The sequence below is a fragment of the Phycodurus eques genome, chromosome 3 (assembly GCF_024500275.1).
Source record: "Phycodurus eques isolate BA_2022a chromosome 3, UOR_Pequ_1.1, whole genome shotgun sequence".
Classification (NCBI taxonomy): Eukaryota; Metazoa; Chordata; class Actinopteri; order Syngnathiformes; family Syngnathidae; genus Phycodurus; species Phycodurus eques.
In genome coordinates, this window is record NC_084527.1 from 25,025,317 (window position 1) to 25,042,591 (window position 17,275).

Sequence of the window (17,275 nt, forward strand, 5' to 3'; positions counted from 1 at the left end):
ACAATGTCCTATCACTGGTGAGCTAATGCGTCCTTAATGGTGGTGCAGAAATGGATGGATGAATGCACAGTTTTTTCATAGTGTGGACTTTTAGGCATGAAGTATTGGTAGAGAGCCACAGCACAAGACACGACTTTCTTTGCTTGTTAGCTATACTGAGTTAGTTGTATGTTGCCGCTAGATGTTAGCTGCCTGCAAACGCTACTGGTGGAAAAAAAAAAAAAAAGAAACTGTTGTTAAATGTGTGATAACCTGGGGTTATGTAATATGTATATTCAGTAGTTTGGTGCAAGTACTCTTCGAGGTCAAAATGGTAACAAAAGTTTTTACTTTTCAAAGACGAGGAGATAGCTCCTCCAGCCCACACTGCAGAGCTTTAGCGTTTCCCATGTTGTCACAAAGCATTTACATGCTGATCGCAAGTTAACATGCCGAAAGTGCATAGAGTCCATTGTATTCAGAACAAAATAGGATGCTTCTATTTGCTGTTACACACCTTACTTGTTACTGTACATTTGAACTTGAACTATGATGTCACTTTACAGAACATAGTGAACGTGTTAAAATGTAACTGAAAGACATTTTGGGGGGGTTCTAAGCAGACATCAATGTTTGCATCACCTTACATGTGTGGGAGTGTTTTTCCCCACGGGAAAAAAAGGTGTGTAAAACATTCAGTCGATTACTTCCAAGTCCAAACCAGAAAACACTGTTGTGTGGCCTATAGAGATATCGAAGCTAAGAATTTGACCAGTTAACGCTGTTCAGCTGTGATTGACATATACACCAACCTCCCATAATTATGTAAACCTTTCTATTTACGTATTTATCCTTTATTTATCCAGGAATTGTCCCATTGAGATGCAAGATATCTCCTTCCAGGAAGTCCTTGCACAATCTAATGAGGACCAATAGAAGAGCTGTATCAAAGATGATGTCTTTACAAAGATAATAATACTCACTATGATTATTGTATTATATACAGGAGGTTATCTTTTCTTATCTTATCAGAAAGGTATCTACATTATGTAACAATAGGTTTATTGTTGTGGTTTTGTGTATTTTTTAAAAATGTACAACTGTATTGGATAATACTGAGAGTTGTTCCGAATAGTTTGACCTTCGCATGAAGCTAAATTATCTCACCAAACTATGGAAAAATAGATTGTCGGGGGCGTGCCTGCTATTGTGGCCATGGTTGTGTGGTTATTATTTTGTTGCTTGGCTCTTTGTTTTTGGTGGGGAGATTTTTCTTTTCTCCTTATGCTCATTTGGTTAATAGCCATCCCTGGTCTCGCTAATTCGGTATTATTTCATTTCCCATGCTGATCGCAAATGATCTGAAGATAAACTTTTATGCATGTTGTGAATTCATTAACTGCCTTTCCCTAATCTTAATCTTCTTAATTACCCTTGCCATTCTCAGCCATACTGTGCGGTCAAGATTAAAAATGATAAAGCACTTTCCCTGACCCTGTCAAGAAAACACTTAAGTGCATGGGGCACGGTGATGTTGGAGATTCCCTTGTTATCAGCAGGCCCCAGTGGACTAACAATTTAAGCAGTCAGAGAATGTCCTCACTGTCGTATCTGCCAGGCATCAGCCCGGCCTATATCAGTAGAAAACACAAGACCAAAGATAAGGTTGTCTTAACTGCAATGCTTTGTTCTAACTTAGTAACAGTCAGCAACGTTGTGTCTTAGATTTGTCCAGCTAATCGGAGGTAGGGATCAGCAAAGAATTGGAATGGTATTGATTTGAACATGGGCCCTCAATGCCACCACGAAAACCTGATAGCATCTCTTATTTACCAACTAGCCTGATGACTCACCCACTACTGATAAAGCTGACAGTGCCCTTGAGTTCCTAATACCGTACAATACAAGAAGTATACTGATATTTTCTTCCATCTACATCCATAATCAAAAGAACACTGATTGAATGGCTGCCATTCAAAATAATGTGTCCATAAATGACTCATTTTGTACTATGGCCAAGCTGAAGAGACACCTCACATGGGGTCCAGAGTGCAATTTAAAAAAACAAAACAAAAAAACAATGTCAAAGACCTCCCCACCCCTTTTGTAAGGCATTCTATGCAACATAAAGCAATGGATTTTCCATTTAAAATGAGACTGATCTATTCTCCACAAGATGAGCACATTAATATGAATTTCCCTTTATGCATCGTGATTACAACTTCGTTGCCAGACTAAGACACATTATATAGCTGCCCGACAATGGTGAGATATCATAGATGAGATATGCAGGGGACAGAAATAATAATTATTATACTTGCATTTAGTCTCAGGGCTCGATGGCCAGCAAGACCTCAATATTAATATCCCCAATACCCTTATGGAGTCCACAGAATAATCTGAATTGTCTTGTTCAAACTAAAATACGCTTCATTTATCCATTTTAATGTTTCGTCATCCAACTAAAGGCTGCTGAAATGTAAAATCCGTGAGGCTAAAAGAAAATTAAATTACATTTCATACGTATGGTAATTTTATTGAATTGTGATGAAGATGCACTGTCAAAAAAAACGAACACTTTGAACATTTTAGACCTTGAGATTTTCATCTGTTGAGTTCATGAAGTCGTTGTTCTTTGTCACACAAAAACTGAGTTATATGAAATCAGTTAATCATAAGTAAAGCGCCGATTCTTAAAAAGGAAGACGGTGTTTTATATAAGGAGATTAAGTTGCCACCGCTTTGGAGGATTCAAAAAACACAACACAAATGTAATTTCAGACACACTCCCCTTTGAAAGAATGCAACAGTGAGGCCAATTCCTTTAATTTTGCTATAAGCTGAAAACATGTGGGTTTGACATCAAAAGATAAATATGAGACAAGAGATGAACATTTCAGTTTATAGTGAAGAACGGAGTTTGAATGTTCTCCTTTTGCTTGGATGAGCTGAAGACTCTATATGTGCATCTGAATGATTGGGTGTTTCCCTAAATGTGACTGGTGATGTGTCCAGGGCCTCTGGCCTCAACTCAGCTGGGGTAGGCTCCAGCTTTCCAGTGACCATGAAGGGGTGAAGCAGTATCCATCCATCCCTCCCTCCCTCCCTCCATCCATCAATCTAACCATTCTCTACACCCTGTATCCTGTTCAGGGTTGCAGAATGCTGAAGCCTATCCCAGTTGACTTTGGGCGAAAGGCGGACTACACTCTGAACTGGTCGGCAGTCAGTCGCAGAGCACATTTAGAGACAGACAACAATTTAGACTCACATTCACACGCTATCTCAACCCACGCTGCCGAAGTCAGGCGAATGTACCAGTGCACGATTATTGATGGGTTAGGAAGTATAAAAAACTCATAGATGGAACCTAAGTAACTGTATACATCCAATAAAATACACATACAAATATTATGATTATTGTTCCCTCGCAGAATTTTGAAAAATTCCAGATATTTCATGTCACCTACAGGAGCTTGGTAAACATAGGGGGGCATTTCTCCCCTGAAGTAAGTTCCATCCATGGCTATTTCTTGACATTTCATCGTGCTTCATTGCATGGTTGCATTAAAATCCTCCATGTCTCACAGACTTAGAGAGGCACTCAACAGGACACCAAGTGGGAAAGCTGACTGATCCCCAATGTGAATGGGTATACACTGGCCTCCTCCCACTCAGCTGTCATTCATCTGTGACACCTCTCTTGGCACTTTCCCTGATTGTTATGACTGCCTACAACTTGGGAGTGTGAGGAAATCAGGAACCACCTGGCTCTATCAGGGGAAAAGTCTTTATCCTTGTTTGTTCTAAAAGAGAAGACTCTCCAATGCCATTTGGACTCTAACATTCTCCTTTATGTGACTTTAATTGAGGCAGTTAAGGCTTCCTTTGAGTAATGTAGCTATTTAACACTTGGAGCACACAAACATCTTTCTCCATGGAATATAATTGTTCAATAGTAACCCATGGAGCAGAATGGAAGCGAAAGGGTGGGGAAAAAAAACCTGACCTTTCTTTCCAGCATCTGTAGAGTGTGAATGTTATCATCTTCGAGCAGCAAGCAGACACAGCGTTCGCCTTCATACATTGCAGCATATTCCACATCTGCGAGGGGGCTGTTGGTATTGGGGTGTGTATTTAAAGTGCGTACATATTGTCACATGGGGCATGTGGTGACGTGAAGAATTAATGTGCATTATGCCCTGCCATCTGGAATGATTGGATTGTGTTTGTATAGTTTGTAGTGAGATTGCATGCATGCATTTGTACATAATGTGCCTTTCTGTTGGTAATGAAGGGACTTCATATGCATGTTGATATGCACATATGGTGTGGATACAGTATTTCTATAGTACATATCTAGATATATTTGTACGCGTACGTGTGTGGGTGCATGCATGTGTGTGTATTATGAAGACCCAACTGAGGCAGATAAACAGTCACCAGCCTGTCTTGCCAAGCAGCCTGAGGAACTTGTTGGAACATTATTTATTTGTGTGGTCAAGTTGGGTCTTGACAACAGTATGGAGGGTTGCATTTGACAAATGGGTGGCAACACCTTACCACCCTTTTAGCGACTTCACTGCCACCACTTTTCAACTGACTTTTCCGACAGGGCACGGAGTTTATATCTCTGGCTGATACGGTATGGCCTCTAAAGCCAGAATTTATGTTATGGTTGCTCTAGGGTTGCTTTGCGAGGCAGTTAATGGGGTTGTTAACCGAATGTGCCCCCGACAATATACCTCACACACAATCCCCCTTACCTCTACTGTATACTCCTCAGGGTACTGAAGAGGTGATAATGTCTCCAGTTCCAGAGATAATTTTATTCAGCCTGACCACAGGTTTTCTGCCAGGGCTGAAGATTAGTTTGTAAAAGTATTGTTTTACTTGATATCATTTTATTTTCATGATAGAGAGAGAAACTTACTCTAGACTGAGGTCTCTTTTAATATCAAATAATTGGCAGAACTCGAGAGGTATTATTTTTTTTATACAGAACTGAGGAATATTTGTTTTTGGTAAAACAACAACAACCGCAAATCTTTGCAAAAGAAAATGTTTTAGGCGTAGGGGCTCAACAGGATTTAGCTGCTATCCAGCAGAGGTCATTATATCTCATAGTACCACATCTAAATGCAACCTTGAGACCTCCACTAGCTAGTTGCGTATGTAGATCAGCAAATCTCAAACCACAACTGGTAGACTATATGGGAGACTGAAGGTCCTAATTCAAGTATTTTCTTCACTACTAAGTTTCAATAGTAAGTGGTTTTAACTCATTTTAGCATAAAATAACATTTTTAAAAAGTCACACAGCTACCAGACAATTGCTAGATACTGTATTTACAAATATTTTAAATAAATTTTTTCCCATAACTGTGTTTTGAACTCCTTTCACTGTAAATTCAATAAATTAAACTATCACACAGCTACAGATAAATGTTGCATATTATAGGCCATCTTCAAGTATTTCTGTCAATGCAAAAGTGAACAGTTTAACAATAGATAGTTTTCCTGTGATTTTGACGCATCTCTGGACATGCCCGCAGCAACCATGTTAGATGTTGTCACATTGTATTATTGAGATGAATTGAGTGTTTGATTAGAGAAATTTGACACATTTCAAATATAAAACTGCAATGAGAAAAGAAAGCACAGGGGTGTAGTTTCTGGGTCGTGGGGTCCCGCAGCGAGAGGACAGCTCCAGCTCCGTAGTCCGAGGCGTCAACCTTCACCACGAACTGGAGGGAGGGGTCAGGGTGGTGCCGAATGGGAGCATTGGTGAACAGGGTTTTGAGTTTACTGAATGCTTGGGAGGCTGCCGGGGTCCACTGAAAGGGGGAGATGGTGGATGCGAGGCTGGTGAGTGAGATTGTGACCTTGCTGTAGTTGCGGATGATTCGACAGTAGAAGTTGACAAATCCGAGGAAGCATTGCAGTTCTTTCCCGGTAGTGGGGATGGGCCAGTCGGTGATGGCTTGGATCTTGGTGGTGTCCGGTTGCAGTTGTCCTTTTGCAATGATGTAGCCGAGAAAATGTACTGAGGAGAGGTGGAATTCGCATTTTTCAAGTTTGACAAAGACAGGTTCTCGAGGAGGCGCTGGAGGACCTCGAGGAGGCGCTGGAGAACTTACATGCGGTGTTCTTCGGGGGAGCTGGAGAAGATGAGGATGTCATGAAGGTACACGAACACGAACCGGATAAGCATGTCATGGAGGATGTCATGGATAAATGTTTGGAGACCGCAGGGGCATTTTTTAAGCCGAATGCCATGACCAGGTACTCGAAATGTCCGAGAGGGGTATTGAAGGCGGTTTTCCATTCGTCCCCCTCTCGGATACTGATGAGGTGGTAGGCGTTTTGGAGGTCCAATTTGGTTAAAATCTGGGCTTCGCAGAGGGGTTCAAAGGATGAGTCGATCAGTGGTAGGGGTGACTTGTTTTTTATGGTTATGTCATTGAGTCCTCAATAGTCGATGCATGGGCGGAGAGTGGTGTCTTTTTTCTCCCCAATGAAAAACCCGGCCCCAACCGGAGACGAGGAGGGACGTATGAGTCCACAGCCAGGGAGTCTCGGATGTAATCCTCCATAGCTTTTTTCTCCAGACGGGAGAGATTGAAGAGTCAGCTGGTGGGAAGTGGAACTCCCGGCAAGAGGTCAATGGTACAGTCGTACGGGCGGTGTAGGGGTAGAGAGATTGCCAAGTCCTTGCTGAATACTGGGGAGAGGTCATAATACTCTTCAGGAATCCGTGAAAGGTCCACTGGGGTGACAGAGGGTGGTGGCTCTTTTAAGGGTGGCATAGCGGAGAGCAGACAGTGGGAATGGTAATGAAGACTCCATCCAGTGATTGATAAATGAGTCCAGTTTATGGTGGGGTTGTGATGTTGGAGCCAGGAAATTCCAAGAACTAAGGGGAAGGAATGGCAAAGAGTTAAATGTTCTCGCGGTGATTACCGGAAATAAGGAGCGTGATAGGGACAGTTTGGTGGGTGATAGGGGAAATGACTTGGCCATCCAGGTCTGTGACTTTTTCCGGGCACGAAAGTGGTTGGAGAGGGATTTGGAGCTGGTGAACTATACCTTCATGAATAAAATTGTCATCGGCACCGGAATCGATAAGGGCAGTAATGGGGTGTTGTGAGTGGAACCTAGAATGCAGAAAAGGGACGGTCATACGGGAGGAAGAGCCAGAGGAAATGGTGGTTTGGCTCACCACGGCGCTCTCAGACCATGTCGAGCCTGGTCTTTTGGTCGCAGGGGTCAATTGGAAATGAAATGACCTGATTGACCGCAATAAATGCACAGCCGCTGGATGACACAACGCTGACATTCCTGGGGATCTAGTTGGGTGTGACCAATTTGCATGGGTTCCTGAGGTGCAGTGGGGGGGCGCCGAAGAGGCAGTCAGGGGTGCAGGAGGTGGGTGAGATGCTGCCAGTGCAGCACTCACGGTGGGGGTGAGCTTGTGCCCTCGGACCCCCCTCGCTCATGCTCTCTCTCGTAGTCTGTTATCAAGGCGGATGGTGAGCGCTATTAGAGCCTCGAGAGAGGAGGGCTCGTCCTGGGCAGCGAGCTCGTTTTTGAGTTGCTCAGAAAGACCGTTAAGAAAAATCCCCCTAAGCCCCGCGTCATCCCACCCGCATTCGCCCGCAAGGATCCGGAACTCGATGGATTACGCCGCTACGGAACTAGCGCCCTGAGTGAGCGTAAGAGGTGATCGAATACTTTTCTGAGTTCAGCAGAAAAGGAATCGAATGAATGGAGGTGGTCCTCGGTGGGTTGGCAGGCAGTGGCGAGGACAGCTAGGGTGCAGTGGCGAGGACAGGCGGCTGGCTTGGCGGCAGCAATGACGTGGATCAGGAACATGGGGGACACATTGAGAACGAGGAGAGACACAGGAGTCAAAAATTGAACAAGGAATATTGTGGTTTACATGAGACAGGTGGACCGTGGTACCGCTTGAAGAAGCTGCAATACTTTGGCAAGTATATCCGGAAACAGACAGGCTTATATGCAGGTGGTGACGAGGGCTGATTGGTGACAGGTGCGTGGTTTGAGGAAGTTGCTGAAAGAGAGAAAGAAGGGGAGAGCGAGAGGGCGCAAAGGGTCCTCAGGCTCCAACAACGGTACTGCAGGGCACTTCATGACGTTGTAATTCTTAATTACTGTTAAGCTGCTCCGTACATCGTCAACTTGACTTTCCTTAATGCTTTCTAAAGTATGATTATGCTTTTATCATGAATATATTTAAATGTGAAAGCACTAAAAATGAAATTACACGATTGCAGAACTGAAAAATTCTCCTCTATTAAAGGTAACTTTTTTAAGTGATCAAAAATCAAATAAAGTATTTACTGTAATTTCTCATGTATAATGTGAACCCATACATAAACGCACCCCCAAAGTTGATCTAAAAATTCTGGAAAACCCTTCTACCTATGTATAATGCATTTTTACAATGCATGATTTTGCTTCTACCTGTATGATCAAACATGAAGTATTATATTATTATATATTATTATTATAATACATGAAGTATTATCTATATTTTGTTAGTCTTTTCAAGGAATTATTCATTATTTATTAAGCACTTTATTTGAACATATAATACTTTATTTTTATTAACTTATCATAGCCCTATTTTTATTTCTTAAATGAGAAAACACACAGTTGTGCTCATATATTTGATTACCCAGGCAAAATGTGTAAGATGTGTACAAGTCTTTTTTCTTTTCTTTTCATTTCTTTTTTGAATTTTATTTTCTTAATGTGGGTAAAACATCCATCCATCCATCCATCCATTTTCTGAGCCACTCCTCCTCACTAGGGTCGCGGGCGTGCTGGAGCCTATCCCAGCTATCTTCGGGCAGGAGGCGGGGTACACCCTGAACTGGTTGCCAGCCAATGATAGGGCACATACAAACAAACAACCATTCGCACTCACAGTCACACCTACGGCAATTTAGCATTGTCAATTAACCTACCATGCATGTTTTTGCGATGTGGGAGGAAACGGCAGTGCCCGGAGAAAACCAACGCAAGCACGGGGAGAACATGCAAAATCCACACAGACGGGCCGGGGATTGAACCCCAGTCCTCAGACCTGTGAGGCAGACGCTCTAACCAGTCGGGCACCGTGCCGCCTTGGGTAAAACATGAAGGACTTAATATCTCCCTGGAGGATGCATTTGGGATTAGTCTGAAGTTGGTCATAGTGAAAAATGAAGTGAAGCAGACATGATTTTAGTCAATTCTTTGTCAGAATGTGCTTCAAGAGGAGGATGCTATTCATGTGGCGCAGTTTGAAGCAGGCATCAGGTGGAGGTGGAGATGGGCCTGGGTCAAGTTGGAGGCCAAAACAAAAAAGCAAAGAAATGAGGCAAATTGTATTGTAATCTTAAATTTGTACATCAACATCTACTTGGGCAGTGTTAATAGATGTTCTTCTGTGTGAAAAAAAATTGTTTATTTTTCCTTATTGTACTCTTCAGAGTCTTCCAGACTTAATTTATGTTAAAATAAAAATAAAATAAAATCTCTGCTGGGGTCCGGGGGATCCCCCCCAGACCCCACCTACAATGTTGTTGTTGTTGTTTTTTTTTTTGGTCACCTTTTTCATGCCTTTGGTGTTTGCATGTCTGCATAGAAAAGGAACCTCAAATTAATTTGTGCCTTGAGGGTCCGACTGCTATTTCATGCCTGCTACAAAGAGATCATAGATAGGTGTCACATGAACAACAGGCGCTATAACGAGCCCCTTTGTTAACAGTCATTATGTACCCACATTAAATAGCGCAACATGTCTCCAGTGGTGAAATTTTATCATAAGCCCTGCTTGGGTTTATTCTTGTTTTTTCAGGTCTGTCACCAAACTGAATGATCACCAATTACAGATGTGCTTATTTATTTGCAAGTAAGGCATTGTCCACAAACTCACAAAATAAGGGCTAAAAATTATATACTGGCAGCATGCGGCAAGCACATTTACACACACAGTCCAAGGTTCCAACTTAGATTCGGTCTGTGGGGAGATTGAATGCGCTCCCTGTGCTCGTGTGGGTTTTCTCCCGGATACTCTGGTTTCTGTCCACATTCCAAAAAACATGCTTGTTAGGTTAACTGAAGAATCTAATCTTGCCCATAGGTGTGAACATGAATGGTTGTTTGTCTATGTGTCCCCTGAAATCGACTGATGACCACAAAAAAGTGTACCCTTCCTCTTGCCCTTTATCAGCTTGGATATGCTCCAGCTCATCTGTGACCTTGAAACACAGAAAGTGAATGTATGGTAAATATACAGCATGATTGGATATTTTCATAAATGATCACTGATGCATTACCAACATTTCTAGATGTTTTAGTTGATAAATCCTTAACGCTGATACTTCTGAGCATCCTCACAAGGTTGGTTATGATTATACACTCACGAGTTACACGTTAGATACACCTACAAAATCTAATGCGATGCAATACAAAAATAATAATTCAGTTTTTCTCAGTCAAACCATATTTGAGATTTGTAAAACAGTGAGTGCATTTCTCAAAACAATTCGTACAGATAGCAAAACTCCCTGGATTAACGGCAAAAGCCAGTTTCTTGCTCAATATCCTTAGTTCATCTCTCAAAAGTAAAGTTCTGTGTCAATGAACATGTCAGTACCATCAGAATAACAAGGCGATGTGTCATTGCGTATCGCTAAGACAGTCCAATTGCTTTGTCATGTTGTCAATACAACAGTGTACTCTGGAGGGACGTTCTGTTGTAAACTAAAGTTTTGACGACAATTATTTTAAATTGTAAGTTACACCTTAGTGTATCTGGGAGATTGATTGCCAGAGCCTGGACAAGATTCACATTCCTGTTTGCACTGTAATTTGTTGATAGACCATCCCATTGCGATACAGAAAGGAAAAGACAGCGCTGCAGAGCACAAAGATAAAGAATATAGAAATGTGAACAAAGGAAAATCTCCTTATGTAACACTGTACATGCAGTGTTGTAGGCATTGCACTTGTCTTCCTACACCTAAGACCATGATTGCGAATAGAAGAGAAGAAAAGTTGATGGTTCAGTGAGATGCACCTTTGAGCTATTTCAGAAAACTGGTTGATCATTGGTTGATCTAATGCTTCACACATTTCCTTTTGTTAGCGAAAGTCAAGATTCACCTGGAAAACAAAGATGATGAAAGTTTTATGGTAGGTATAGCAATATGCTTGACATATGACAGCTTGTTTAACCTTTTGCATATAAAAACTTATGTGATGAACTAATGCCTAACTGTTGTGGGGGGTGAGACTATTCAGTATAGACCCATTATAGTACGTTTTCATCAACATGACATAAGCAATTGATAATATACAAGCAGATAGACTGATGGACAGACAGATCGATGGACAGATGGCACGACAGAAACATACAGTAAAGGTAGACAGACAGACAGACAGATAGAGATTTTTGGATGGATTTAGCAAATTAAAAGAACAGTCCTAAATTGGGAAGAAACAAATCAAGTGGTTTGCTCTAATGAGCCTTGTCAACAAGGTCTGACAATAAACAAATCGGAATGACAGATGACGCAATGGCAGCACTCAGCTCTGTCTGTCAGGCAAGCCACCTGTCAACACTTTTCGTTCCAGTTTAAAGAGTATGCTGCTCTGTTACAATGCTTTCTGCTTCCCTCTCCCATAAGCCATCAGTGTTTTCTTTCTCTATTTTCTCTAAATAAAAGCTCAGGCTTTTTACACCATCATGGAAAGTCATTAATTATTATTTTCTCCACAATCTCTCTTCTCACACACCCACTGTCACTTGCCAGCCCTCAGCTGCTGCTTGAGAAATTATGAATTATGTTTGTGTCTCACTCTCTACTGAAAGTGCGACTAAGAGGTGCCAGCCAGACCTAGATAAAAAAAAAGGTTCACAACCATTGTTTTGTCGTGCAAAAAATGTAAGCAACGTAAATGATATCAGCACATATTCTACATTAAAAGGGTTATACGATATGCCGTAGTGATACAGCTGTCTCAGATACCTCCTTTACATTTCCAGCTCTTAGAATATTTACATTTCACATTCCGCAGGGCAACACTGGGAAGGGCATGGTATATCTGAAAGGTTACGAACAAACTAAAATAATGTTGTTGATCTATGATAAAGGTTTGCATCATGAACAATGAAGAAATGGTTTAAATTTATCTTTGCTCATTGTTCTAAACCTAGCATCGACTTGACATGTTGACGTTTGACTTTGTCCTTTGAAAGTGTTGTGTTTTGTTTTTTTGTGAAGCACTTTGTGTTGCATTTTTTTACGTATGACAGGTGCTATACAAATTAAGTTTAATTAGATTTAATGAGAACCCAAAAATCAGGGTTCAGTACATGCCTTGGTTTTAAAGTTGCAGTTTGATTCACATTTGGTACAATAAGGGAAAATAGTTCAACAAACAGCAAGATATATAATTTAATATAAAACCTAAAAAACTCAAAAGTGCTAACTTCATTCTCCAATAAATCAAAGACTCAAATAAACTAAATATGCTATATTTGTGGGGTATGTATAGATACAATTGAATAGTATATAATATAGCATCTTAAATCTAGTCTTTTTGTTAATAGTTTGTCATTATTTTAGGAAATGAACTATTCAGAAAAGTGCAACAGTAACAGTTAGTCAGAATGATTATGCTATAAATATACCAATAGCCTTTGTGATTACTTTGGCTCATTCTGAATAGCCAGTGAGAGACTTTTTATATGCTGCTCAAAGTTGTGTTTGCACTAAACATTTTCCCAGATGCACTAATATTCATGTTTTTATGATGCTGTTTCAAATTACAGTATTTAAGAAGTTTGACATCCTTCCAAATGCAAATCATTAGCATGCGGTCCACTAGCCAGAGGCTGAGCTGCACTGTACAGTATTTGTTTACGGAGTAGACGTGGCTACATTAGGTAGTTACAAAAAACCATCCCTTCGTATTCCCAGTATGCCTGTGTATGGTACCGAATGATCCGCAATGTACTCAGTCGGAATAAGGCAATAAGTACATTTTCTGTAATGTCATATAAAGCTACTGAATAAATTCTTTTGGGGAGCACTTCAAATCCCAGCGCCACCATATCAATAGAAGTCAAATATTATTCTGGTGAAGGATTTCTTGATTTGAATTATTCATACGGTTCATAATTTAAAGATGTCCAGTGAATAAGGACTGGAATTAACTAAACTTGAATTAATACAAGAGCGTGTGATAAGTATTTCAACAAATACAGTAAATGTGTATAGTACTGTACTCCACAAGTCCAGTGATTATAGTTGCTATGTCATTTATACACAGCACCATTTTGAAATGTTTCCATTGTAATTTTACTGCGAACAACAACATGGATCTCCTTTGCCATTCAGTTGTGTTTAATTGGTATCCATTTTGAAGTATGCTCAGTATTTTTCAAACTCTGCACCCACTGTATGTACTGTAGCTGTTTGACTTCAATAAGAGTTTGTCAGATTAAAACCTTATTTATTAGAGTGGGACGACAAAAGTTGCATTGCATTCCATGTCTTGCCTTTAATACAATAGAGTGAATGAGGTCCTGTGGGCTACTGAGACTCTGAGGAGTAGTGGGAGCACATATCTGGCTGAAACCGATGAATCAGATTAAAATGTGTGCATGTGGTGATCTGAAGCTTTGTGACAGGGCCACAAACATCTTTGAGTCGTCTAAGGGGATTTTCCAATCGACGTCTAAGGGGATTTTCCAATCGACTATTTTATTTATTTATTTTTTTCTTGGAGTCGATTGCGCAATAGTTCTACATATCGCTGGCATCGGGCTGTAACCTGCTATGTCCAAATTTGGTCAATTTCATATTTTTTTTTACAAATCAATACTATTGGCCAGTCCCAATGTGGGTATATTATTTGTACATATAAATGACCCGTATAAAGTGTTAAAAGTGGCTTGCTGTCTTTGATGATGCAATGTTAATGGCTCAACAAACATTTTTGTTTGTTTGTTTGTTTTTTTTCCCTGAAAAGTGATGGTTTTGGAGATGTGAGGTTTACGCTTGACCCTAGCGATATGCTCTTCGAGGGTTTGCCTTCCATATTATTAAATAATTATTAAATGGGTTAATTAAGCGTACTGTTTTTGCTCTTACAAATCAAAATTGCTCATTGTGTTCTGGTGTAATGACATTGAGATATTTGCAAGCATTTATTTGTTACCAATCCCCCTTTGAAAAGAAATGTAATAGTTGATAAACATGTTTTTACAGGCTTCTGATTTCAAAACTGGTTATTCATCAACGTGTTGTGGATAGTGTAATTATATGGTGTAATCTTTCATTTATATGGGTTCACAGTCGTAACGGCCCTCCGAGGAAAGTCATAACTACGATGTGGCCTGTGCCAACAATGAGTTCGACACCCCTGCCATAAGGGATAGATTATCTGCCTATTTCTAGTGATGCTTTCAGAAGCAATTTTCTGATTTTGAATGTGTATAAGACTTCTTAAATTATTTTCCTTTCGGCTTATCCCGTTAGGGGTTGCCACAGCGCGTCATCCTTTTCCATGTAAGCCTATCTCCTGCATCCTCCTCTCGAACACCAACTGCCATCATGTCTTCCCTCACGACATCCATCAACCTTCTCTTTGGTCTTCTTCTAGCTCTCTTGCCTGGCAGCTCCATCTTCATCATCCTTCTACCAATATTCTCACTATTTCTCCTCTGGACGTGTCCAAACCATCGAAGTCTGCTCTCTCTAACTTTATCTCCAAAACATCGAACCTTGGCTGTCCCTCTGATGAGCTCATTTCTAATTTTATCTTACCTGGTCACTCTGAGAGCGAACCTCAACATCTTCATTTCTGCCACCTCCAAGTCTGCTTCCTGTTGTCTCTTCAGGGACACTGTCTCTCATCCGTACATCATGGCTGGCCTCACCACTGTTTTATAAACTTTACCCTTCATCCTAGCAGAGACTCTTCTGACACCTTCCTCCAGCCGTTCCAACCTGCTTGGACCCGTTTCTTCACTTCCTGACCACACTCACCATTGCTCTGGACGGTTGACCCCAAGTATTTAAAGTCCTCCACCCTTGCTATCTCTTCTCCCTGTAGCCTCACTCATCCCCCACTACCCTTATCATTCATGCACATATATTCTGCCTTACTTTGGCTAATCTTCATTCCTCTTCTTTCCAGTGCATGCCTCCATCTTTCTAACTGTTCCTCCAGCCGCTCCCTGCTTTCACTGCAGATCACAATGTCATCTGCAAACATCATGGTCCACGGGGATTCCAGTCTAACCTCATCTGTCAGCCTATCCATCACCACTGCAAAAAGGAAGGGGCTCAGGGCTGATCCCTGATGCAGTTCCACCTCCACCTTAAATTCGTCTGTTACACCTACAGCACACCTCACCGCTGTTCTGCTGCCCTCGTACATGTCCTGTATTATTCTAACATACTTCTCTGCCACTCCAGACTTCCGCATGCAGTACCACAGTTCCTCTCTAGGTACTCTGTCATAGGCTTTCTCTAGATCTACAAAGACACAATGTAGCTCCTTCTGACCTTCTCTGTACTTTTCCATCAACATCCTCAAGGCAAATAATGCATCTGTGGTACTCTTTCTAGGCATGAAACCATACTGTTGCTCGCAAATACTCACTTCTGTCCTGAGTCTAAATTCCACTACTCTTTCCCATAACTTCATTGTGTGGCTCATCAACTTTATTCCTCTATAGTTCCCACAGCTCTGCACATCACCTTTGTTCTTAAAAATGGGCACCAGTACACTTTTTCTCCATTCCTCAGGCATCTTCTCACGCACTAGAATTCTATTGAACAAGCTGATCAAAAACTCCACAGCCACCTCTCCTAGATGCTTCCATACCTCCACATGAATGTCATCAGGACCAACTGCCTTTCCATTTTTCATCCTCTTTAATGCATTTCTAACTTCCCCCTTACTAATCACTGCCACTTCCTGGTCCACCACACTTGCCTCTTCTACTCTCCCTTCTCTCTAATTTTCCTCATTCATCAACTCCTCGAAGTATTCTTTCCATCTAGCTAGCACACTGCTGGCACCAGTCAACATATTTCCATCGCATATTTCCTTAATCACCCTAACCTGCTGCACATCCTTTCCATCTCTACCCCTCTGTCTGGCCAGCCTGTATAGATCCTTTTCTCCTTCTTTAGTGTCCAACCTGCCATACATGTCATCATATGCCTCTTGTTTGGCCTTTGCCATCTCTACCTTTGCCCTGTGTCGCATCTCAACGTATTCCTTTCGCCTCTCCTCGGTCCTCTCAGTGTCCCACTTCTTCTTAGCTAACCTATTTCCTTGTATGATTTCCTGTACCGTGAGGTTCCACCACCAAGTCTCCTTCTCTCCTTTCCTGCCAGAAGATACACCGAGTACTCTCCTGCCTGCCTCTCTGATTACCTTGGCTGCAGTGGTCCAGTCTTCTGGAAGCTCCTCCCGTCCACCGAGAGCCTGTCTCACCTCTTCCCGAAAAGCTGCACAACACTCGTCCTGTCTCAACTTCCACCACATTGTTCTCTTCTCTGCCTTTGTCTTCCTAATCTTCCTCCCCACCACCAGAGTCATCTTACACACCACCATCCTATGCTGTCTAGCCACACTCTCCCCTACCACTACCTTACAGTTGGTAACCTCCTTCAGATTACATCGTCTGCACAAGATGTAATCCACCTGCGTGCTTCTACCTCCGCTCTTGTAGGTCACCCTACGTTCCTGCCTCTTCTGGAAAAAAGTGTTCACTACAGCCATTTGCATCCTTGTTGCAAAGTCTACCACCATCTGTCCCTCCAAGTTCTTTCCTGGATGCCGTACTTACCCATCACTTCTTCATCACCCCTATTACCTTCACCAACATGTCCATTACAATCAGCACCAATTCCGACTCTCTTTCTGTCTGGGATGCTCAGAAATACTTCGTCTAGCTCCTTCCAGAATTTCTCTTTCACCTCTAGGTCACATCCTACCTGTGGGGCGTAGCCACTAATCACATTACACATAACACCCTCAATTTCAAGTTTCAGCCTCATCACTCGATCTGATACTCTTTTCACCTCCAAGACATTCTTAGCCAACTCTTCTTTTAAAATAACCCCGACTCCATTTCTCTTCCCATCTACACCATGGTAAAATAATTTAAACCCTGCCCCTAAACTTCTAGCCTTACTGCCTTTCCACCTGGTCTCCTGGACACACAATATATCAACCTTTCTCCTAATCATCATGT

The 17,275-nt window shown here is 41.6% G+C and overlaps 1 protein-coding gene across 3 annotated transcripts in view; it reads left to right on the top strand.

Annotated features, from left to right (window-relative positions):
- The window catches only part of unc5db (unc-5 netrin receptor Db), a 189,676-nt gene that overhangs the window by 85,397 nt on the left and 87,004 nt on the right, over positions 1-17,275 (top strand). The window lies entirely within an intron of this gene.